Here is a 26,151-nt window from a genome sequence, read left to right as displayed (position 1 = left end):
ATTAAGAAAGAAATAAAAAGGGAGAGAAAGAAAAGGGAAAAAAGGAGAAAGGGGAGAAAAAATGAAGGGAAACAAAATAACATAAGAGAGAGAGATAGGAGGAAAGAAGGAAAGAAATTCAAACATAATGTATTCCAAAGAAATATTCTTGGCAGACAGAAAGTGCTGTCTATGGAGAGGAGTCTGACAGGGGTGAGTTTGATTCTCTATGGGTTTGACCTTTATGCTTTATGAAGTTTGATGGAAGACTTCATTCTCTAGATTTCTACTATTTATTAGCATATCTGAAATGTTCCTTGTTACATGACATACTTACCTTGAGGTAATTCACTTAATATCAGTTTAGCACAAGATTTATGCCATTTTGTCTGCAACAGTAAGCTATTAATGGCATTGTGAAAAATAATGGTGATCCATGTCCTTGATAACAATAATGAAACTAGTCAGAGGCTACTTCTATATCCACAACAGTACAATTTCATCTATTCTGAGTAGTAAAACATTCTTCTTGAGAGCCTCACTTACAAAACGCTTAGAAAGAGTTGGATTAATTATGCCACATGGTAAGCCCTTCAAGTGGGTTATGACCTCCTGTGCCCCTCTTCTTTTGTCACACTGAAAAAAACCCCCTTGAGTTCAATCCAACTCCCTGCCAAGGATACACAGGCTGAATGTGGTTTGGAAGCACACACCCAGCCTGGCCAGGCGTACTCTGGCCTCCCACCTTACTGAGCTCCCACCACTACCACAAGGCCCTGCACAATCCTTTTCACGTGCTTATATCCTCCCAAGGATCACTTACCCTTCTTTCCTTCTCAAACCTGCAACATCTTTTCCTCCTCCTCAGCTTCAGCTAAGACTTACTCATTTTGCAGGGAAAATGGAATCCATTAATAAAACTATTCTTCATTCCCTACCTAACCCCCCAATCCATGTTCATCTGTAATGGCATGCTCTGCTTTCCGGCCCACTACCATGAATTATACCCAGACTGTGGCCCAGGACCAACCTCTCCAGGTTCACTGGATCCCCTCTTCTCCAGAACACCATTAGTCCTGCCATCAATCTTCTCCCTCTATTTTCTGTATTATCAACTTTTCCCTTTCTCCTAGATGATTTTCAGTGACATAAAATAATGCCATTTTGTCTCCCATATTTAAAATAGACAAATGCACACTTCTCTTGACTCTTCTGACCTCCAATATGCTTTGTACCTTTGTAGCACAATCCTTCAAAGCTATACCCTTTTGGTTCAAATCCATTAATTGTTTTGCTCTCATCACTCTGAAGAAACAGCTTTCACAATGGTCACGAAGGACATCCACACTGCTGAATCCCTAGCCAAAGTTCAATGCTCCTCTCCCTTGACAAGCCAGCAGCATCTCGGGAGCTTGGTGGCTTCCTCCTTCCTCACATTCTTTCTTTCCTTGGCCTCTGAGACATCAACCCCCTGATTTTTCTTTGACTTCATTCTGTTTCCCTCTCAGTCTACTTTGATAACTTCTTTTCTTATTTTTAGCCCCTAAATGTCAGACTTCTTTATTCCCCTGACGAGTACTTTGATGTCTCCCAAATCTCTATATAGCCACAAAGTCTCCCCTAAATTTAGACATTTCAACTCTCCATGTGACATTTCCATTTGGATGTCTACCAGGCAAATCAAAATAGTATGCTTGAGTGCCCACCCCCAACTTAACCCTCCCCTCTCCCAGTATTACCCATAGAGTAAATGGCACTACCATGCACGTGGTTTTCAAGTCCAAGTGTTTGAAATCATCTGTAAATCCTCCTCCCTCATGTTTCCAATCCAATTTCTAATGAAATCTATTGATTCTACCTTCAGAACACATCCAGAATCCAACCATCCTCCTCTCTTATGATGCTGTCATTGAAGCCACCGCATTTCTTGCCTTTCACACAACCACCATCATTTCTTGCCTTTTTTTTATTATATAAATTCTGTTCTGTTCTTATAATGTCAGGTTCTCTTGACACAGTAGTCAGAGAACTTCTTTCAAAATGAAGTCTGAGGGCTGTGGCTGTGGCTCAGTGGCAGAGCGCTTACCTTGCACATGTGAGGCACTGGGTTCAATCCTCAGCACCACATAAAACTAAATAAACATAGATATTTTGTCCATGTATAACTAAGAAATTTTTTTTTAAATGAAGTCTGATCATGTCATCCCCTTGCCCCAAACCTTCTCCTGCATCTGATCTTATCAGGAACAAATATCCAGATTCCATTCTCATCCCACAGGGGCCTCAGCAATCTAACCCCTTTCTACCTCTCATACCTCACTTCCCACCACTGCTCCTCTCAATCCTTGGTCTCGGTCCATTCTGTCTGCTGCAGATCTTTGATCACATTAATTCTCAAAATTCCAGGCTGTTGCATCAGCCATTGCTCTTTTCTCTTGGATTATATTATACCCTCACTTCATTGTGAGCTTTATTTAAATGTTGCTTGCTAAGAGAGGCTGTATCTGGCCACCCTAGATAGATCATTCCAATCATCCTTTATTCTGCTGTACCATTGTTTCACTGCCCTTATCTATATTTGCCCTTCATTTTTCTGTTTCTTTCTTTCTCACTTGTCATTGGAATATGAGATCCACAAGACACATTATTTCTTTTTTTCCATTGAGTGAGCCATATCCAGCTCACCCCTCTCATCCCTCCACTCTTTGGAATTATCAATAAGACCTCTTCACTGAGGCCAGGGAGGTTAGGTAACCCATTCCTCAAAGCTTTGGCCAAATTTCATTGATGTCAGTGTTTGTAGGAGAGATCAATAGGAGGAGTCAGACAAATAAGAGAGAGCCAGAGCTGGAGCAGAGAGTTTCCTTCCATCTTCTAAGAAATCAAAGTATTCAGAGATTTATAATATGGACACACTGTGTGGTTCTGAAGTCTTCTTAAAGACAACTGAACTCCAAAGAACCTAATTATTTTTTTTTAAAAAAAAATGTCTTTTAAATGAAATAAGAATATCTTGTTGGATTTCTCCTCCCACCCTCAATGCTGGGAATACATCATATGCTGATACTCTCTATGTCTCAAGAGAGTTCAAGAGATAATATCAAACATAAGAGAAATGCTATCATTGAACTTTTTTTTTTCATGGCCAGGACATATATCTCCTAGACTTGATCGCATTTTGCTGTGGAATTACTCTATCATCTGTCTCTCTAGGAGAATTCTTCATCAATTGCTCCTTGGAGTGAAATTCCAAGAGCTGAATCAGCTCAGTTCTTGGCAAAGATTGAAACACAACCCTCAACAATTCATTTGCAATAGCAGTTGGGTATAGAATAAAAGAACACAGTAACAGTTATTTGGTTCCATTCCCACAGCAAACCTCACTGATAAGGATCACTCATAGCTTTAATTTCTCCCATTTCAAGTGAAAACACATAGTTGAGAAATAACAAATGCATTGAAATCAGAAAGACCTCAATTCAAGTCATGTTCCAGGCAGTTGTTATCGTACCTACTTGGTTAAGTTTCCTAACTCTTCTGAAGCTCCATGTCCTCATTTGTGCTATCATGTTAATAATGTTGCCTAATGATATTATTATTGGATAAAACTGAGATCCTTAAAGTGCTGATCACAGAGTCTGTCCCTTAGTTCACAGTCAAGTCATTTACATGTACCAGCAGCTACCAACACAATGATGCTGCATTACAAAAGTCGCTAAAACTCAGTGGCTGACAATGATTCATGTGCATTCTTTCCTTTTAAAAAGGCTACAGATTGATTGTGACTGTGGACTTGAGTGGACAGGTAGGCTTTGAGCTGTGTTCCAGCTGGGTGTGGTTCCAGGCTTTGTGTTGGATTCAGTTCTATTCCCAGAGCCTAGCAATATATGATGAGAAGCATAGCTCCCTTGGTCACGCTTTTTTCACTGTGGGTTCCACAGAACCAGGCAAACCAAAAGTCACAAGCACATTTGAACCTCTGCTTGTATCACCTCTGCTAACAGTCTATTGATCGAAGCAAGTCACATGGAAACTCCCACAAACGTGGGGTAGGGTAAATTCCATCCACTGGATGGACTATTTGTCGAGCAATAATCTCAATCATCACATTCTAATCATGTGTTTCAGACGTATACACATCACACCACATATGTATGCATTTATTTGATATAAATTTGTTTATATATAAATAAGTATAAAATTATATATTTAAATGAATATAAAATATATTCATTTACATATGAAATTAAGTATTATAGGGGCTGGGGTTGTGGCTCAGCGGTAGAGCCCTCGCCTAGCTGTGCAAGGCCCTGGGTTTGATCCTCAGCATCACTTAAAAATAAATAAACAAAATCAAGGTATTGTCTACAATTAAAAAATAAATATTAAAAAGAGAAATTAAGTATTATATGTGTATGTATGTTTTTTCAACCTATCAAACATTTCATATATATACATACATATGTGCATATACATATATATGTAACCATATAATATAAATGTATATTAACATATGCATATATGCAAATATTTATGTGTGTATACAAATAAATAAATGGAATGATTGATGGATAGAAAAATCATCATTGATTCTTTTCACTGATTTTTTTTTTTGGTTGCCAATTGTGTGCCAAAGACTGCTGTCTTATCCTTCTCCCAGCAACGTTAGGCTTTTCTCAACTGTAAATAACTTCCATGGGTGGTTTTAAGGGATGTCTTTAGAGACAATGACCTGAGCAAATCTTTGCTGTCATCTTGGGAATAGAAAAACCAAAGACAACATGAGTGACAAAATGTAGCTACTTTCTATTGTACAATATCTAACTTATTTATTGTTTTGGTACCTCCTTGGACATCTCTGAGCTTCAGTTTGCCTAATATGGAAGCAAAAATACATTCTTTTTAAGTTCCTCCTATTTATTATATTCCATAAATTAAAGGTATTGGTTTATACTTGTTGGGTTTGTGCATTTTAAATAAAACAGAGTATTATTTAATGCATTTAATTGACATTCCATTGAGAGGAGGCTGGGATCAAATGCCAAGTTCAGTTCAGCCATAAATAGCTCCTGTTCATTGGCATCCATCCACCACACATTGTTTCTCTGCTTTTTCTGTAATGGGATAGACAACTTGGAGAGTCCAACAGAAAGCCAGGTGTCATGTCTTAGGTATTCCTTTCTAGAACTGTAAAAGTGGAGCACATGGGGCAGAGGTAGGGGAGCTGGATACAAGATATAAAGGATAAAAGAAGGTATTTGTCAGATGATACTTGGCAGTACAATCTTCTTGCTGTTTCTCTTTCATTTAAAAGCTTAATGAAAGGAAGATAAGGGCCCTGAATCATTTACAAAAGGCAGCTATCAAGTCTACAAAAACATCAAATGAAAGATTAATTGACCAAGTTTGATCATCTCTACTCTTTATCCTCATTGGCAAATAAACCAGAAGCAAGCCAAATGTACTACATGAAAAATGTAAATTTGGCCTGCAAGGAAATTTCCCATTTTAGAGGACTGATAAATATGGGTGAATATCTCAAGATTATTTATCAGCTTATCTCCCCAAATTTCTTAATGAGGAGGTAAAAGAGGGAGACAAATGATTGCTATTTATTGTTAACTCTATGTGGTACCCCATTAACATCACAGGAACACAGCCAGTATTGATAGCCTTTTATACTCAGAAAAGAATCCAGAATTATACCCAAGGAAATGTTATTAGAAAATGTTAGAACTGATCTCAAACCTTGCTTCTGATATTTTTTCACCATTTCACATTTTTATTTTTAAGATACACACATACATTTGGAAAGTTATTTGTTATATCTAAGAGCAGGGAGATAGACCAAATTATTATTGCTCACAGAGTCCCTTTCCTTCCCAGACATCTGTGAGTCTATGATACGCAACAAATTATTTCCTCAGCAAACCCAAACCCTGGGCTATGCTGTACATATTTTTTTTCCTTGTTTTCAGCTGTCAGTTCCTTGGCTGCCCCTCACGGCCACTTTGCAATCTTGATTGCAAAGCATTTATTTTCCTTTCTTTCTTTCTTTCTTTTTTTTTTTCAGTTTTGTCTGGGAGATGGAAAGCCTGGGGAAGGGATTGTTGAGCACTTGATATAAGGCACATGAAATATCTATAATTATGGATTACATTTTTGTACCCAATAAATGGCTGAAAGGAGACCTGTGATAGAAACTTTTAGAAGATAATTGAATGTGTCAGCTGGATCAAAAAATTATGTACTTGCTCCACTTCGACAAACTGTGATAAATAGTCTATTGTCTGGGGAGTTTGGTTGGCATTTTCCTTTGCATTTTGTAAAAATTGTTCTAGTCCTTGTCACTGAATTTTTGGTTAACAACTCAAAGAAATCCTTTGGATTAGAATTCACCTTGTAAATGCCAGATACTGTGCATAGTTGCTTAGAAAACAAGAGATTTTTAATAATTCTACACTTTAATTCATTTCTACTATTACCCCAGACAAAAGGAATGTGTATTATTATTATTATTATTATTATTATTATTATTTTCCTACGTTTATCTGATTGAAAACAGGGTGTGTCTCATGCCTAAGTAACATTTAGCTTTTCTCTAGCTAAATAATGAAGCGGGAGGAAAGCATTTAGTCTTCATTATTTATGTTTCCAATCGTGCCTTTGCATGATTGCTTTGGAACAGAAGCACCTTATTAAAATGGACAATCGATAGCAGCATCAGAGTTTCCATGAAGAACAAAACAAAATGTAAATGTAACTTCCTATTAAACCTCAAAAGCCTTATATAGTGTGACCTTACCAAGAAGGAATGAGCTTGTTAAAAACAAAATTATAAAAAGTACTAAGACAAAATGGAAATAAATAGTGATAAAGCCTAAGCAAAGACGAGGGCAAGAGTTTTTTTAAGCTAAAAGGTATTGAAGAAATAGCAAAGAGAAAGGTCAGTATTTTTTTTATATCCAAATTATAATTTCTCTCAAAATCATTTAGCAGGAAAAGAAACAGGGAGAAATACTTGCTTTCAACAGGACAAAGGGTGATATCCTTAATTAAAAAAAAATAACATTCATGCCAAAGGTAATAGAAGCATGGAGTTCCCCTTAAGTAAAGGGAAAAAGAACAAGGATAATTTAAGACAGAGTCTTATTAATGGCTAATTAACATTTCAACATTTTTCAATCTCATTATCAATGAAATGGAAATTAGAATAACAATTAAATGCTATTTTTAACCTATCAGATTAATTGAACTGTAGAATATGAAAGTATTTAATATTGGATATTGAGTGCAACGACGAAGACATATTTGACACAGCTGGAAGGAACATAGAGTATTTCTACCTTTAGAAAAGAAACCTGGCATCAGTTCAAGAGCCTTGAAGATATTCATAACTCTCTCCCTGGAAATCCTACGTAGAGCCCAATATTATCTCCATCTCCTGCCTTCCAATGCCTTCCACTAGAAGTATCCACTGTCAACACTTTGATCTGGATTTAAATCTTGGATTCTATTAAAGGAAGTAATCTGAAAGGAAGAAAGGGTTTTTGCCTAAAGATACTCCCTGCAGTACTATTTATATTATTGATTTGTAAATAAACTAGATTTCCAAAAATCAGGAGAATAAAAAATAATGTACCTAATCAAATATCTATAAAATATTTTTGAATAATATTTTAGTGTTAAATATGAAATTTTATATGTAGAATGTGATCAAAGATGTAAAATGCTTATAAAAGTGTCTGGAGCACATTGTCATAAGATGAGAATGATGGCTTTATCTGATGGGTAGATTTTGGGTTAGTTGGTCACATCATTTATTTTCCGGGTAGACACTTGGGAGACCAAGGGGAACAGATCAATGATTATGAACCAAAATGCTCCAGCACATATGATCACATTTCTCTCAAACCAACTTAAAATGAATTTCTGATGAAATCTTACTGGTATAAATGATGAGCATGTGGGACAATTCAGCAAAAATTCATTTGAAAGTGGTCTAAGAGAAGTGAGGTAAGGAAACTGGAATGACAAATAGCTAAAGAGAAGTAAAACAGACAGAATGTTAGAAAAACATATAATAGATCAGAAATAGGGACTAGAAACACTAGAGTTCTTAACCATCAGTAAAGAGAGGGTTAAGGTCCAGCTACGCAATAGAATACTATGCAACCGTAAAAAGAACTAGGGGACATATATGCACTGATATGGAAAGATATTTATCAAATAGTTTACATGAAAATAAACAAGAGGCTGACTGATATTTGTAATAGATATTCCAATTGGCAGCTCACTGGCTAGATAAGCCCTGAGGAAGAATTTATCTAGGCTGGTATCTTTCTTAAGAAATGTAATTTCTTAATTAAAAAGTAATGACATTTATAAATCTGGGTATCTGATTTCTCATGCAAAATCAGAAGATTTTCTAAACCTGATCCTCTATGCTCAGGGGCAACTATTCCATGGACTGGAGAAACAGCTCCTTTAGGTGCAGCTGGCTACCCCAGTTTCCCCAGTTCCTACTCTTCCATAGGAGTTACTTTCAGTTTGCTTTCCTCTCCGTCCCTTGACTCAGTGTCTTGTTTCTTCGTCCTTAAAAAAATGGGTAAAATTGGGGCTGGGGTTGTAGCTAAGTGGTAACGCACTTGACTGGCATGTGTAAGGCACTGGGTTCCATCCTCAGCACCACATACAGATAAATAAATAAAGATATTGTGTGTCCATATCCATCTAAAAAATATTTTTTTAAAAAATGGGTAACATGTTTGTGTATTTGTGTTGTTGTATCTTCAAACGCATAAGGAAAAATATCAGTTCACAAGCAGCAAGATCAAAGTGTTGACAGTGGCTACTTTTAGTGGGTGGCATTGGAAGGCAGGAGATGGAGACAATATTGGGCTTTAAATTTATATAAGTGTGATAAATGATGAAGTTCAAAAATGAATTTTAATTGTTTTTTGAACCAATCAATAGATGAAAATAAAATTACTTACTACCTGTCAAAAATGCTAAAAGGGGATCCTGTGTGGAAATTAATAGCACTCGAAATTGTTGCATGATTTATTGTGCATATTTCATCTTAGAAAGGTAATTGCAAGATTAGTCAATGATTGTTATATGAATTATGTTAAAATAATAGAATCAAAGAAAATACATTTAAAATTATACATTTGAAGAAAGCCAGGAAAATGGCTTTCTTGATTTCACTCTGGACCACAGAGTGGAAGCTGCAGGAGAGCAGATTGTAACTCAGGTGGTCACCAGAGCTCTCCAACATCGCCAGCTGTGCAAAGCAGTGAGTGCCACCCTGTCCTTTGCACCATTTCAGCAGAAGCTGAGTGAGCCCATAAAGGATGTTCTTAAAGAGAACTGTTTCCTTATAGCATTTGATTTTCGAAGAACACCAGAAGGTAGGTCAAAGAGTGTTCAGCAATGTGCCATAAACATATGGAAATAAACCCAAAGAGATTCAGTGACTTACTCAAGGCCAGGAAAGGACCAGTAACTAGCCAAGCAAAGTGCCTGGATCTCCAGACTCCAGGTCTAGCTTTCTCTCCTAGCACAGCATTCGCAGCCCTGGGGGAAGCATGGCTTGTTGGGAACAGTGTGGGAATCAGATTCATTCATCCTGACTCTCCTAATCACCTCTTATTTTATTTTATAAATTAATTAATTTATTTTAATTAGGTGTATATGACAGCAGAATGAATTTTGATTCATTGTACACAATTGCAGCACAACTTTACATTTCTATGGTTGTACACGATGTAGCATCATACCATATGTGCAATCATATCTGTACCTAGGGTAATGATGTCCATCTCATTCCACTATCTTTCCTGCCTCCATTCACCCTCCCTCCCCTCCTTCCCGTTTGCCCAATCAAAGTTCCTCCATTTTTCTCATGCCTCTCCCTCCTTGTTATGAATCAGCATCCACTTATCAGAGAGAACATTCTGTCTTTGTTTTTTGGGGGGGTATTGGCTTATTTTGCTTAGTATGATATTCTTCAACTCCATCCATTTGCCTGCTAATGCCATAATTTTATTCTCTTTTAATGCTGAGTAATATTTCATTGTGTATATATACCACCATTTTCTTTATCCATTTACCTATTGAAGGGCATCTAGGTTGGTTTCACAGTTTAGCTATTGTGAATTGACCTGCTATGAACATTAATGTGGCTGCTTTACCATAGTGTGATGATTTAAAGTCATTTGGGTATAGCCAAGGAGTGGGGTAGCTGGGTCAAATGGTGGTTTTATTACAAGTTTTCTAAGGAATCTCCACAGAGATTGGAAGCACCAATTTGCAGCCCCACAGCAATGTATAAATGTGCCTTTCCCCCCACATCCTCACCAACATTTATTGTTGGTGTATTCTGAAAACTGCCATTCTGACTAGTGTGAGATGGAATATTAGAGTAGTTTTGATTTGCATTTCTGTAATTACTAGAGATTATGAACATCTTTTCATATATTTGTAGATCAAATATATATCTTCTCACCTCTTAAGGGGACTTGGTCCCTTTCCATCTTTGAAACTCAGGTGGTTCATTTGTGAAATTGTACCCTGTTACAGATTCTTGGGCAGTCAGTTAGTATTTGTTACACAGATGAACAAATGTTAGGAGAAAATGAGATCATGCTTGTAAAATCTGTTACAGGGTTCGTCACCTTTACCTCACTCAATAAAGAGCAGCCATACCTGAGACTAGTGTGGAGGTGTGGGGAAGCCACCTATCAAAGGAAGATGCTGCAGTTAGAAGGCATGAAGTTAGGGAATATTTGTGTTGTCTGATACTAAACAACTGAATGCGAAATTTTAAAATGCAATCATCTGCTCATTTCCAAGATCTGCAAACTTGCATGATGACTTGGGTGACCTACCGTACTGCCAAGGCTACCTGGCAGGGGAGGTCTGGTGACAGCTCACACACTCACCTTCTGAAGGCTCTCATAGTGTTTCTCAGACCTCCGTTTGCTCCAGGCTTTGTTGATATGTACAAAAACGTCAGCATTTCAGAGCTAATCTCCCCCTGAGTCTTTGACATGCATATAGCACTTGTGAATTTGCAACAACCTCTGGGACAGCATAGCTTTGCTCAAGCAGAATGTAAAAGCCATCCAGCTGGCAGACTGAGCTGAGAAATTCAGGTTCATCTAAGTTGGTTTGTGCCTAAATGCTCTCTGGGGTTTTACTTATTTTTCAACTTGCTCTCACTGTGAAAGTTCCATCTTCTAAATGTTAAGTCACTGAGCCATAAAAGGATGTGACATGACCAGAGCCAGCAGGCAGTGTCAGCTGTTCTCTAATGGTCTGTATGCCTGGTGCTAGCTGTTGGAAATTTAGGAATGGATTTCTAAATATTGCGGCACCTTTATTCTTTAATAGGTAATAACTATCATTACAATTTATCGAGCCCATAAGATGTGTCAGACTCCATGCAAGCGACTATCTTGGTGCTTCATTTAATCTTGATAATAAACCTCATGAAATAGGGTTATCATCATTGTTTTAGGATGAAGAAAACTGAGATCCAGAAAGGTTAAATAAGCCTCTCAAGGTCAGTCAGCTCATAAGTGTCAGCGTTGGTGTTGGAGCCTAGCACTGTCGGATTCCAAAGCTAGTGTCCTCTCCTCTCCCGGTGAGGCATCACAGCAGTGAAGAGCTGTGACATAGAAGGTCTGGAATGTCTGATCTTAGTAATCAGGAGGCTATGGGAGCAGGTGTCATTGTTTCTCAGAAGCCTCAGTGACCACTTATTAAGGAAGATGGCACACCATGGCTGGAGAGGACCAGGTGTTGACAAACCTGTCAAAAAGGAGGTCAGTTGCACATGTGTTGAACCCAACTGATGTCTGTTCAAAAAAGTCTGTCTGCAGGCACTCTGCCGAAACAAGGAACCTTCCTAGATTTCTCCTCCACTGTCAAGGTGAGGTGTTATCTGCAGGTCAATCACAGATTTTATTTAGCATAGCAGTTCTGTTCCACCAAAATATCCATTTTAAATGTGTGTTTGAAATAACAATAATATTGACAAATCAGCAAATCCACTTTAAAGTGAACCCCCAGTAGTGAGTCCTGTATATTTGGAGGACCATGGGAAGAAATATACCTTCCCTTTTGAAGGTGAGATAGTGTCTCTGCATATATCCCCACTTGCCTGTTCTCCTTTGCCTTTGGAGCCTCTGGTTTTTTAAAGTAACCTGCTTCCAAATGGGGGCTTAATTCCTGAATTCATCCCCTGCTTCTTACATTCACTCCCCCATCATAATTAACTCACTATCACTTGTCCCCAAGATCTTTTGAGTCACCAGACCAGGGTCTATTTCCATTCTTGCCTTCCTCCAATTAGTTCTCCTTAAAGTAGCCAAGGGTGTCCTTTCAAACACATAAGTCGTACTCTTTGGGGCATATTTTATTTTCCAAAGCTGATCCCATTTCAATATATCTCATTCCAATGTATCTCATCTTACATGGTGATATTGAAACTCATCCATCAACAGGAGGGTCTGTGTTCCTTCCCCTTGGTACTGGAAAGCTTTTTGGGACAATCTCCTGTATGAGCTACCATTAGGCTCTTTCTCTCAATACGCTCGCTTTGGAAACCCAGCTACCATGTTGTGAGGAAATCCAATGGCCACGTGGCCATCTGTAGTCCATCTTGTTCCATCTGAAAGCCAGCATCATTCCCCAGACATATGAGTGAATAAAGCTTCAGGTCATGCCTGACCTCAACCTCTGAGCTGCCACAGATCCTTGGCACAGCAGAGACAAGCTGACTCCAACAAGCCATGCCCACACTATAGATCTATGAGTAAAATAGAAATCATTGTGTTGAATCACTAATTTTAAGAATATATTTTATGTGACAATAGCAAACTGAAACTTATTTACTCCTTTGTTTGAATCCTTCCAATGGCTTCCCAATGGCACATGAAGAAAACCCACTGTCTTTTCCTGAGACTACAGAATTGTGTACAGATAATTCTGGACCTCAGCTCCCTCTCCAGTGTCATCTTGTCCCATCAGCCCTATCTTCATTGCACTGTAACCAGATATTCCTTTCTCTCCATTAAATCCCCCAAGCTAGTTCCAATCTTGGGGCTTCTGTACTTGTTCTTCCCTGGATGGACTGGATTCCTCTCATTGTTCAGGTTCCAGTTCAAATGTCACCTCCTTCACTGGTCACCAGGACTAGCTTCTGAGTTCCTTTCAGATTAGTAATCACATATGTAAAATTAGGGGAGTCAGAGTAATATATTTTCCAGCCATGTTCAGGTACAGAGGTTCAGGCATAGCAGAGTTGATTTTAAACACAGCTGGAATATTCTGGAGTCAGTATGGTGAAGAGCAAGAGAGGCAGCAACAGCTCTTTCCCATTGCCCATATTCCAGATGTTTCCAGAATCATTTTTGCCAACTGCCATTAGTCAATATTCACTGGTTAAGTTGTGATAATAAATCACACGGAAGTTCGATGTCTTGAAATAGCCCAGGCTTATTTTCTCACACCTGCAGCATCTAATTGGCTGCAGTTCTATTAAAAGTCCTCAGTCTAGGGCAATTCTGGGACCAATCTGATGGAGTTATCCTCATTTGGGACATACTTCTCGAAGTGGAAAAAGGGCATTGGCAACATCACACCAGTGCTGCTTGTGGACATGCACTGTCACTTCTTGATCAGAGCAGACCACAGTGTCAAGTTGGGTGACAACAGATTCACAGTGTACCTCTTCAATGGAGGAAGGGTCGCCAAAAAAGGGACAATGCAAGATACACCTGGAATCAGGCAGGAAATAGTTTGAACAAACAATGTATCCTAACACACCAGTTTAGTTGCTCTTTGAAAGCAACTCTGCATCAGTAGTTACTGCCCTCCACAAGATCACCAAGAGTGTATTTCACCAGGACAATGGCTAATGTTGAATAGTCATTGTACAAAGCTGTGTTTACCAGCTTCTGTTGATTACTCTGGCTCATCTGTAGTCACAGAGAGAAAGAGAGAATCTTTGTACACACATCCCATGGCTCTCTCCAATTCTTTATTCTTTATTTATGGAGCACCTGCTGTCATCAGAGAGGCTATGGTCCTCCCTATGGGAGGGACAGAGGCTAAGCAAACAAAAATAAATAAATAAAATATCATATGCCAGAGCGTGATAATATAGGAGGGAAGATATGAATGAATGACAAGTGTCAATTATGAAGCCATCCATGGTTCCAGAAAGGAGAAACAAAAAAGTGCAAAATCCCTGGTTTATGAGCATGTTAGGCATATTCAAGAATTTTGCTTGCCAGCATGATGGCAGTGTGGTGAGCAAGTGTGTTCTTCAGCTTTCATCACCATGACCAAAATAGTTGACACAAACAACTTAAAGGAGAAAAGATATGGATCATGGTTTCAGTCCATCGTTGGTAGGCTCCATTGCTTTGGGCCTAAGGTGAGACAGAATATGATGGTGGAAGGGCTTGGCAGAGTTCACAGCAGCCAGGAAACAGAGAGGCAGAGAGGGGGAGGGAGAAAAGGAGAGGGGGCCAGGTTCAGTATATAGTCCCTAAGAGAATGCCCCTAGGACCCACCCATTCACTTTAACCAGGTCCTACCTCTCATAGCAATTTTCCAGTAGTCCATTCAACTGTTGATTCATTAACCTCCTAATGAGGCCAGAGCCCTCATGATCCAATCACTTCCCAGATGTCCTATCTCTGAACACTGCTGCATTCAACACATGCATCTTTGGGAGACATTCCATATCCAGACCATAAAAATAAGGGGATGAGTTCCCAGAAATCCCATAACAATATAGTTCCTATATGAGGTTTCAGGCCATACAAGCTTTCACTTGTGTTCTGGATGAAAAGGGAAATGCTGCATGGTTTCAAATAGAGCAATAGCATTACACAACTTGCTCTGATTGCTGTACTAGGGAGAAACAATGGAAGAACAGAGACAAAGCAGGAGGATGTTAAATGATTTAGAAATGAGGCAACAGAGACTTTATGAAGGGGTTAAAGATTGGGGTAGTAATAATTGGTTAAATTGAGGATATATTTTGACCATAGAGCCCAAATTTTATGCCTGATGCATTGGATATCTGAGATGAGAATAATGGCGCAGCTGTAAAGGTGGAGCTACCATGTACTGTGATGAGTGACAGGGCAGGAGGAACAGGTACAGAGGAGGATGACCAGGGCTGGCAAGAATTCTACGGGTTACGTATAAAATGCCTCAATGCCAGGATGTCTATCGGGCATCCTGGTACATATATTGTACAAGAAGCTGTATTTGTGTGTATAGATTTGGGGAAGATGATGTGGGCTGGAAATATGTATCTGGTAGTCTTTGAGCCATAGAAACAGAAAATGGTGCAAGCATGTATGTTGGCAGGTGGATGTAATGGTGGGCAAACATGGATTGCTTCATGGAGGTACAGTGAAACAGGAAGAAAGGTGACCAGGGAAAGTGGAAATGGGAGAAGAGATACTGAAGGCTTGAGAAGAAAGTAATCATCAATCAGGAGAGTGGGGAAGTAAAAAGATTAGTGAAATTAGCCATAACACTGAAACTAATTTCAGGTTAGCAGTCAAGTATTTAAAGTGCTTAAATGATATTTTTAAAAACATTTTCCATGTTTGATTTCAGAGCTACAATAACTTTTGAAGGAGTGATCATGAGCCCAGTGTTCACATCTTTGGGGGATGAGGAGCACAGTGATATGACTTCACCAAGGTGGGGTGGGAGGTGGTAGAGTCAGAAGGCTCCAGCTTCCAAGTTATGGGTTGTTGTGGAGAAGGGAAGAAAAAAAAAGTGGTAAATATCCTCAGTCCACTAAACCAGATTTCAGATAGAGCAAAATGATGAAGGTCACATTGAGAAGAGAAGATAAAGAAGATTTTGCTTGAATCAAAGACCTCAGAATTAGAATGGAAACTATGCAACCCCTAGAAGAAAATATAGGGGCAACACTCCAGCTTTTAAGCATAGACAATGACTTTCTCAATAGGATCCCTAAAGCCCAGGAAACAATGTCAGGAGTTAATAAACCACAGCATCAATTTAAAAAGCTTCTGCTCAGCAAAGAAAACAATTAGGAAGGTGAAGAGAGAACCCACAGAAGGGGAGAAAAATCTTGGCCAGTTGCTCTTCTGTCAGAGGACTAATATCTAGAATATATAATGAGCTCAAAAACCTTAATACCAAATAATCAAATGATCCAATTAATAAGTGGGCAAAATGAGTAAACCAGTTATTTCTCAAAATAAGATATACAAATGGCTGACAAATACATGAAAAAATGTTCAGCATCATTAGCAATTAGGGAAATGCAAATTAAAACTACACTGAGATTTCATCTCACATTATTCAAAATGGCAGTCATCAAGAATATAAATAATAATAAATCCTGGAGAGGATGTGGGGGGAAAAGGAACACTTTACACTGTTGGTATGACTAAATTAATACAAACACTATGTAACTCAGCATGGAGGTTCCCAAAAGAGTAGGCAGGGGACCACTAGATGACCCAGCTATACCACTTCTAAGTATTTATCCTGAAGAATTAAAATCATCTTACTACAGTGATACACACATACTCATACTTACGCCATCACAAATTACAATAGCCAAACTATAATCAAGTCACCCAGCTTAGGTGTACAACAATGATACATGGATAAACAAAATATGGTATATATACACACACAATGGAGTTTTATTCAGCCACAAATAAAAATGAAATTATGGCATTTGAGGACAACTAGAGACAATTGTGTTAAGTAAAATAAGTCAAAATCAGAAACTTCTATTTACTCTCACATGTGGAAGCTAGACAAGAAAACAGAACACAGATGGGATGGATCTCCCAAAAATCAAAGGGAGATCACTAGAAGAAAGGGACAGGGAGTGGGGTGAAGTGCTGGGGAGTGATATTGGCAAAATTATGTTGTTTTAAGGTGTGCATGTGCCAATATGTAAAACAAATCCCACCAATATGTGCAACTATAATGCACCAACTAAAAACATGGAGAAAAGATTTTGCTAAGTATCAGAAGTGCAGAAGAGTCGGGTCAGGAGGTGGAGGTGGCAGAGGGGTTAGATTAGGGCATGTGCAGAGAGATCCATAGCAGTGGATTCCAGGGAATAGGGAACTACTGGAGGATTTGGACTTGTTATGCTGACTGACGCATGATGGGGAGATGGAGGTTATTATATCACAGTGCATTGATTCTTCTTCTGGACTCTGCTCCTAAGCCCATTCTCTACCCTTCTCCAATAGTAAGAGATTAGCTCCCTTCCAGGTGGCACCATCTAGGCTGCTTTGTCCTCTGGTTTAGGCCAGTAGGTGTCTCTAGTGGAGATCTAAAGGCAGGAGGGGAGGGGAGAGGACAGCATCTCTCCACTGCTTCTTCCCCTGCTCTTGGCAATTCTAGCAAGAATTCCTCCAAGACCTAGCTCTGCGCGCAGCTCTCTTCTGCTGCTCCCACTCATGATGATCAAGAGTTGGGAGCTCCTTCTGCCTGTGCTAGGTCCTTGGTGGTGACTACCTCTTTGGGGTCCTTGCATTCCTGCCCTTTGTTAGCTTTCTATAATCAAGTTACCCCCTTGATTCATGCCTGGACCCTGGTGGTCTTATCCTCTAGGATAATGGCATTACCCTCTGTGTGGGTATGCTCAGGATGGTTTTGACTTATATGATTTGTTCTAATGTAATTATTTTAACAACCCCATTTACTCTCAAAAACATCCTAATTTTGAAAAATTAAAAAGTTATCCCACTCTGGTCCTCTGGTTCCACTGGCTATGTTCCACTATGCCTCTGGCCACTGTCTTCTCAGTCTCTTACAATCTTACCTGGGAAATGAGAGGCTAGGTATCTGGAAGGAATTGACTCACAGCTTTGGAAAGGGAGGAGGGACAGGAATTGCTCATTCTGACCTTTATTTTAATTCTTCCAACACATTAGGCTAAAAGCAAATGATATAACAGAACTCATCATGTTTATGATTTACATTTTTCCATGCTTAATCATGTATAATGAAAAGACACTTCCCTAGGGTCACCGGCTCATTAACTTCCTATCTTCTCTTATTTTAGATATAAGTGAATTCAACCTTAATAACAGCACAGGTGAACTGAGAGATGCCAACTGACTTTTCTGCCTTAGGCAGATTAAGTTCTCATGGCCTTGATTTACTCATTTGTAAATGGGAATATGAGTTATACCTGCCTAGAAGAGACGTCGAATAGAATTTTAAAAGTTAATACAGAAAGATATAAAAACAATGCCTGTCGTCATGTGGTAAGTAATATACAATAGTAGTAACTTCAGCAAACACACACACACACAAACACACACACACACACACACACAGAGAGAGAGAGAGAGAGAGAGAGAGAGAGAGAGAGAGAGAGAGAGAAAGATGTATCTATGTATCTGTAGGCACAGGAACTAACATTTATGTAGCCGAGAGAATAACTCTGCCTTGCTGTGGAATACAGAACTAGGGCTCTGATGTAATATTATTATAGGTCACTGTACTTTGTTGAAGCAAAGGGCAATTTCCTGTCTGGAGAGTGTGCGCATTTCCTGAGAGAAGGAAGAACAGAAAATCAGTGTTTGGTTTAATTCTAGTCTCTGCAGAGCTATCTACCTTTGACCTTCCAGAGAACAGGGAACAGGGAACAGCTTCTAGTAGCCTGTCCGCAATTTCAGTTTTTGCCTATGACAACAAAACAAATGATGTAGGCATTTATTTTTATGATCTGACATAAATTCCAGGACCGTTGGGAAGGGAGGGAGATGGGTGGATCATTCTGGGTCCAACCACATGTCAGACGCCATGAAGTCATTTAAACAGGGGAAGTGTATATAAGCAATCTTTAATTTTCGAATAGACAGTAATGATAAAAATGAAAAGAAGACTTTCAAGGTCACCCTAGGTCTGAGAGAGGATACCCCAAGAAGGACACACTTGGAAAGCATTTCCGTCATTGAAGAAGGTAAAGTTGAAGCCCATTGTGTGGCAGAGAAGCTTGTTGGATTGCTGGGACATAGCTGGTCCACAGTCATGGGAAAACAGGAAGAGCATGGTTCTGAGGTCAGTGGGCAGGCAGGCAGAGGAAATCAGGTCCCCGCTGGCAGTGCAAAGCCTGGAGTGCAAGGTATCCACATGGAGCAGGAAACAAACTCTAGGGCACAAGCCAGCAAGCTGAGGTTGATAACAGGCAGGCAGAGGAGGCTGAGGGACCCCAGCAGGTGCAGAGGGCCCAAGTCAGTAGCTCTGTGGGAAATGGATCCCCTAGGCTGGTGGTCATGTAGGCAAAGGGAATCAGTCAACCAGGATAGCACCAGACTGGAGCTGGAGAGACCTCTTTCTGGAACATTTCTGTATTCAGGTCTGTGTAGTTCCAGGTAGGGCCCCAGGCTCTCTAGCAGGTCACCCCTGCAGGTATGAAGAGGGAGCACTTACTCTCCTATAATAATCTCTATTAGTTGAACCATATCCATTTTCCACAGCTGTTCCTTCTATAGCATTGTCAGCCTGGTTGCATTGACTGAAACCTCTCCTTAGCCATTGTCTGGTATAATATTCCAAATGTAATCACACCCATAAAAATTTCACTAAAAAAATACTTTTTGTGCCTGGCACTCTGTGGGAGAGTTTCATAATTTTTTTTTTTTTTGGTCAGCTTTTGTAGCAACTACACAAAGGTTATATTTAAGTCAATACACTGTGCTCCAAACAATAACAACCATATGCAGCATATGATTGGTCTTACTGTAGTTGTTATTATGAATGTATTTTTTCAGTCTATCGGAAACTATATTTTGCATTTTTATGATCACAGTGTTAAGGACTTGGAAATGTATTCCATGGTAACATTTCTGTGAGCGACATCCATTTTCTGTCTCATTACCAGGAAGGGGTCATTCGATAATCTTCTGATGGCATCGGGTAAATCTATTTCTTGAAACTGTTCCCCTGGGATAAACAGATAAAGTTGTCATTTTGCTCACTGTGGTGTCTCTGACTCTCAAAATGACTGATGGGCCATAATGGTAATCCATGGGGATGGAGTGCATCGGCAGTGGGGATGGCTTTTGGTTTCCTTAGCAACTCTCTCCTAGGGACACCATAGCAGCCACATTTGTTCCAAGTTAGGATTTTGGAGGAAAAAAAAATCATGACAATATTTCAATTGAGATTTTATACACCTAAATTAACTTTGTTCAAAAGAAATACATCTTACATTGGTATCATTTTTTTTTTAGTTTGTGTGCTGATTTCTCATTAGAATAACAAATTCTGCCCTCAGAGAAGTATTAGCATGGAGGTGAGAATAATGGGGTAGAGGAGATTACAAAGGCTTAATAGCCCCAGTTCCAAAGAGGAAGTGGTTTTCTCTGGGCTCCATATTCCAATACAGCCCTGAGGGGATCTAATTTAGCATCTAAGCAAGCCCCTGCAAATACATGGTCTCCTTCAGCATGGTAATATTCAATCTAAGTAGAAATAGCTTATTCTTTCCCATTAGTTTACAGAAAAGCTAGTTTCTCTGTGAGATTTATTGTCATTACCTGAGCCAGGTTTTCTCCAGCTTGGCACCACTGGCATTCTGGAATAATTTTTTTTTTTTTAATGGAGGACTACCTTGCATATTGTAGGATATCTAGCAATGTCCCTTCCCTCAATGTGACAACCCTAACTCTCAAGGTAGTGCCAAACATCCCCTGGGAAGAAAAATGGCTCCAGTTGAGATCTGCTGTCCCAAAGAAAGCCATCCTGCAATCCTATGAATAATTCACTGCCATTATTCTTTATTAGTGCTCATTTTCAGCCTCTTAAACCAGATAATCCTAGCTTCGAAACTTGGAAGCCCATGCCCAGAATGCTATACCATATTTACATGTAATTTTAGAAGTTCTTTTATACCTAAGGAGATATCACAATGTCTTATGTAGCTGTGAGAAGAAATGCATTGATCCATCTTCTGGCCTCCATCATTTCTCATCTCTGTAGTAGCAATTTTTTAGTATAGCCCATATTTATTTGTTTGGAAGGGGGGTTCTGGGGATTAAACTCAGGGGCACTCAATCACTGAGCCATATTTTGTATTTTATATTTTGTATTTTATTTAGAGACAGGGTCTCACTGAGTTGCTTAGTGCCTTGCTTTTGCTGAGACTGGCTTTGAATTCAAAATCTTCCTGTCTCAGCCTCCCAAGCCACTGGGATAAAAGTATTTATATCGATATAAGACATCTCCCAGGCCAAAAACACTAAAACTAAAAGCATAATTAAAATAAGATAAAATAATGGGAGAATCTGTGTCTACTATGAGTTTCACAGAGCATCGTTTTTAGAACAGTGATTCTACTCTTCTCTATAATTAACCACAAAATTAAACACATCTGTAGGGTAAACGGCGTAACACCTTTAAGCCCTAAAACACAACTTGTATTTTTTTCCAACAAGATCTACTATAACAAAATTCTTAATCAATAAAAGAATATGTGCCGCCTCTCACAAAACTACATTTTGACCAAACTACATTTGTAGTAGAAGAAAGATTTATACTATATTTTTGGGGAAAGGTTTTGATCTGATCTCAACAAAGATGGCAGTAGTAAAACTGTGTGTGTATGTATTTTCCCGGAACCTCTACAATACAATTAGAATGGACTAGAATGAACTAATGCTAAAATTGATACAACTTCCTAAAAAAATCTGATGAGTATTAACATCAACATAAGCCATGGGACATCCCCATATTGGTTCAGCATTTTTGTGGGTTTTGTTGCAACTGATTTTTTTGTTTGTTTGTTTGATTGTTTTGGTACTGGGGATTGAACCCAGGGGCACTTAACCACTAAGGCACATCCCCAGCCCATTTTTTTATCTAGAGACAGAGTCTCTCTGAGTTGCTTGGGGCCTCACTATGTTGCTCAGGCTGGCTTTGAACTTGCAATTCTCCTCTCTCAGCCTCCTGAGCTATTGGGATTACAGGCATGCACCACTGCACCCAGTGAAACTGGTTTTAATCTTAGGATGAAACCTATGGACTAGGGAGATGGACATACTGAATCTGTGTATCAAACTGACTTGAGTTTGAACTCAATACAGATTCTCCCTGACTTTGTGATTTCTGGCACCTATTTCACCCTCCTGAGCTTGTGTTCTCATCTATTCAGTAAAAGCACGATATCACCACCTCAGGGACACAGTGGGGATTGTACCTAATGCACATATAAGTGTAGCAGATTGTGTGGCCTGGGGCTGATCCAGTTCCCTGTAGGATAGTAACTCTGTGCTCCTCAGCCTCATGCTAACACAGCTAATGCATGCCTGTGCCCTTTTTTTGTGTGTGGATGATCAGAATCTTCATGTTTATTCCAATGGCACAAAACTACTATTGACTTCAGAGGTTTGCAAATGGCACTGTTGGCCTGGCTGGATCAGATACACCAGGGAGCCTGTGCAAACAACTGTCCCCTGGTTCCTACCCTAGGATTCCAATTCAGTGGGTCTGAAGTCAGACATGGGAATTTGGGAATTTTTAAAGCCTTCCCAGGAGGTGGCAAGATGCCATTTCTCAGTATAATTAGTGTGTTTGCTTTGTGAACACTCACCAATGGATGCACTTTTCTGTACGAATGTGGCATTACACGTTAATAGACATTTAATGAGCTATTAAATATCAATATCAATGCAAAGCCACATTTGATAGCCACTGGTTTATATCTTTTCCAAGCCACACTTCAAAGTCAAAAGTTCTAAATGTGATTTGTTTTTCACCAATAATGAACTAAATAGTTGAGTGTCTATGCTTGGCCAGCTGAAATGGTTACCTCTTAGGGTTGCAGACCCTAAGTATCAGAAAGTATCAAGCCCCAACTTTCATTTTTGTAGTTGAGGAAACTGGAAGCCAAGAAAGGAAGAGGATTTCTTTAGATGATCCCCAAAGAACTGGCAAAACAGTCACATGTCCAGGTAAACATTCTTGTAAAATATGCCCACATTGCAAACAGCACTGACCGCCCAAGACATTGCCTCAGTCACCTGGTGTCTCTCTGCTGATAGAGGGCTTGGCCAGGGCTAACTGCCTGAAAGTAAATGAACAATGAATGCATGTCTTTCAGCCTTTCACGCTCTAACCCATACATTTTACTTCTATTAAAACTTCAAGGAATAAAAAGCCTCAAGAGCAAAGTGCTTCCGGGCTTTTACTCAAGTGCTGTCCTTTACAGAAACCGTGTTTCTGAAATCAGAGTAACACCCCTCATTTGCTCAGCCTTCCATGGAACCTCAAAGACCCAGAATGTGAAAAATGGATCACTAATTGCCCTTGTTTCCATTGCTCCTCAAAGAAAAATTAAAAGCATTAATATGTTGAGTCAAAGATTGCAGATTGTGTATGGAGCGGCACACTTCTATTTTTCTTCTTTTCAAGAGCAGTTAATTTTCTCCTGAGGAACTCTGGCTGCTCACTGTTTTATCCAGCATTGAATGACTGAAAGCAATTGTGTATTTTAAGCTCGGTAAGTATGGTATTTATTTGTAATTTCCTTTAAGAGATGAATCAGTTAAGACTTATACAAAATGTCAATATGTCTAAACACAGGATGTCCAGAGGCAATTGCTATGATTTGACTGGTGGTTTAGTTCCAAATTTGCTACTTTATTTACTTCTTTCAGTTCCGGATGAATAGGGTAAGCTAAGTTCACAATACTGCTGAGACTTTTTTTTTCTTTGATGATGAATAAAAAGTAGAAAGAGGTGCTTTGTCAGTGTCTTAATCAGACATTAAACAGATGAAATACAAATGATCTGACTTCTTACCAGATGAAATACTGGAAATTTTTCAACCACTTGAAATGGTGGGAAAACTAATTTTGTCACTCAGGAAGAACATAGTAAGAAATATGCACTCTTTGGGTGGGTGGATGGACAATAATAAAGCATACAGACTTTTCTATATATAAATAATATAGAATAACAGCTATTTATATAGCATTTGCATTGTATTATGTATTACAAATCATCCAGAGATGGCAAAGCATACGGGCAGATGCGTATACACATATTATACCTCTGATATAAGGAACTTTAGTATTCTCAGACATTAATATCCATGGGGGTCCCAGAACCAATACTGAATGGACATCAAAGGATGATTATAATTAATTTCAGTTTGATCCTCATATCCACACTTCAAGTTGGAACCGTGCCCATTTCTTAGGTGAGGCAACTAAGGCACAGAAGGTTCCATCACCACTCTGTTAGGTAAGGGCATGAAAGGAGGAATCCAGGACAGAGCTGGAATCGGGGAAAGTTTCTAAAGAGCAGTGAGACGTTCCTTTGTGTCATCACAACTTATTAAATAGTTTGTCACCATCATTAGAAAATCAAATGTTTGAAGGCAAGGATTGTATGTTACTTACATTTTGATACTCAAGACCACAGTAGTGCCTGAAGCACAGAAAAGTGGGGGCTGGCAGTGAGGAGCTGACACATGAGCTCCCTGCACCTAGCCATCCCCTGCCTTCTGCTTGGGGTCTGTCTGGCTGGAAGCATTGATGTCCTGCTGGTCCACATGTACAGACTTTAGACAGTGACACCCTGGGGGTGGGTGGGAGTCTCCTCCATCTGACACTCAATCACCTTAGTTGGCTGGAGTACCAACTTAGTTGGTACGTAGTTAGTACTTAGTTGGCCAGACAGTACCCTCCAGCTCTCCTCCTTGGCACATATGCTCAGCCTCTCACCCCTGTTTGTATCTGGTAATGTAGAGGCCTGCTGCTGAAGGAACGTCACATCCCGGATTCTTGATTTGGTATTAGCAAGTGACAAGCTCCATTTCACATTGGCTTTGGTCACTTGCTGTGATCCAGATTCTCCAAAACCTCCCAGAATGGTATCTGGGCCACAATCCCAGCTAATGATCATAACCATGAGTGCTTTAGTTCTCTATTTACCATTGTCCCTTGTGACTGCAACTCCTTCCAAAGCAGGGTTTGGTCTATGATTCAGTCTGTTAATGTTACAACTTAACTTCAAGCCTGGCTACCAGCCTCTGCAGAATGACTTGTTAAATAAAACAGAACTTGTTGCACCCTCTCTATTCATGTGCATGCCTTTGTAAGGTTCCAATGCCACGTTGTTGAGATTGCAAGCTCTGATCTGGACGGGCCCTTTCATGGGACTGATTGTGCTGTTTGCCAGGCCTGGCAGTGGGGCTGTGCATGGAAGAACCTGTGAGGAGAAGGGCTGCAGAGACTGGCTGTCTTCCCAATCTCTCATTTCTACAGCACCACGACTTTAATTAAATATCCACCCTACTGACTCAGCAGCAGCTGAGAAGGCCTTGGGCAGAGCCAGGAGCCTGATAAATAGAGTGTAACTAGAGGTAGACACACTTCAGGTCTGCTGCTGAAGCCTATCAGTCCTGTTTTCTCGCCTGCTAGTGTGCTGTGCCAAGGACAGTCCAGTCCCCCTTCCCTGCAGGAGGACTCCCCAGGGGACTGACTGGAGGCAGCCAACCTGTGCTTTCTTAAAGCCTTATGGAAGAGGTGCTTTTCTAGACTCTGCTGGTCTTGGGGGTAAGACATTTACCAAACTTCTATTTTGCAAAGTGGCTTAACTCACCCAGTAAAGTTTTCCTCCTGGTTTTGCATAGCTGTGAGTGGCCACTATCTTTGAGAGCTCTCCAAGGTCCCTGGAGGAAGACAGAAGACAACAACCATCAAAGGGAAGAGACCAGGATTCCCACCCACAGTGCAGAGCAGTGCAAAGGCACAGGCTACAGACACCACCCCCCCCCCCGCGATGTGGGTTTCTGATTCCAGCTCTTCAACTCTTACCAGGGTTCCTGGGCTAATCACCCAACTTTGTCAGCCTTGGTCTTATGTACAAAACAGGAATTTTAGTATCTATTTTATAGAATGAATAGGAGAACTAATAGAGACCAAAAAAATGGCACATTCTAAACCTTTGATTAGAAAAAAAGTATTGTTCTGTTCCCCTTCTTCAAGGAGAGGATTTGAGGTCTTAGTGAGGCTGCCTCAAGCCCTTCTGCTTCAACACCTTTTGTGACTGTTTCCTGTCTGGTGGTAGATGCAATTCTTATTCAACTCATTTTCACCCTTTCTCCTCTCACCTCTT

The 26,151-nt window shown here is 39.7% G+C and overlaps 1 long non-coding RNA gene across 1 annotated transcript in view; it reads right to left on the bottom strand.

Moving 5' to 3' along the window:
* The window catches only part of LOC144255492 (uncharacterized), a 68,835-nt gene that overhangs the window by 25,378 nt on the left and 17,306 nt on the right, over positions 1–26,151 (bottom strand). Inside the window, exon 2 of the long non-coding RNA XR_013343789.1 lies at positions 25,636–25,705. This is a non-coding gene — a long non-coding RNA (uncharacterized LOC144255492). The remainder of the gene's footprint in view (positions 1–25,635; positions 25,706–26,151) is intronic.

Source organism: Urocitellus parryii, chromosome 6, assembly GCF_045843805.1.
Source record: "Urocitellus parryii isolate mUroPar1 chromosome 6, mUroPar1.hap1, whole genome shotgun sequence".
Taxonomy (NCBI): Eukaryota; Metazoa; Chordata; class Mammalia; order Rodentia; family Sciuridae; genus Urocitellus; species Urocitellus parryii.
The sequence above is the reverse complement of the archived record's forward strand: the minus strand, read 5'-3'. Positions and strand labels throughout refer to the sequence as shown.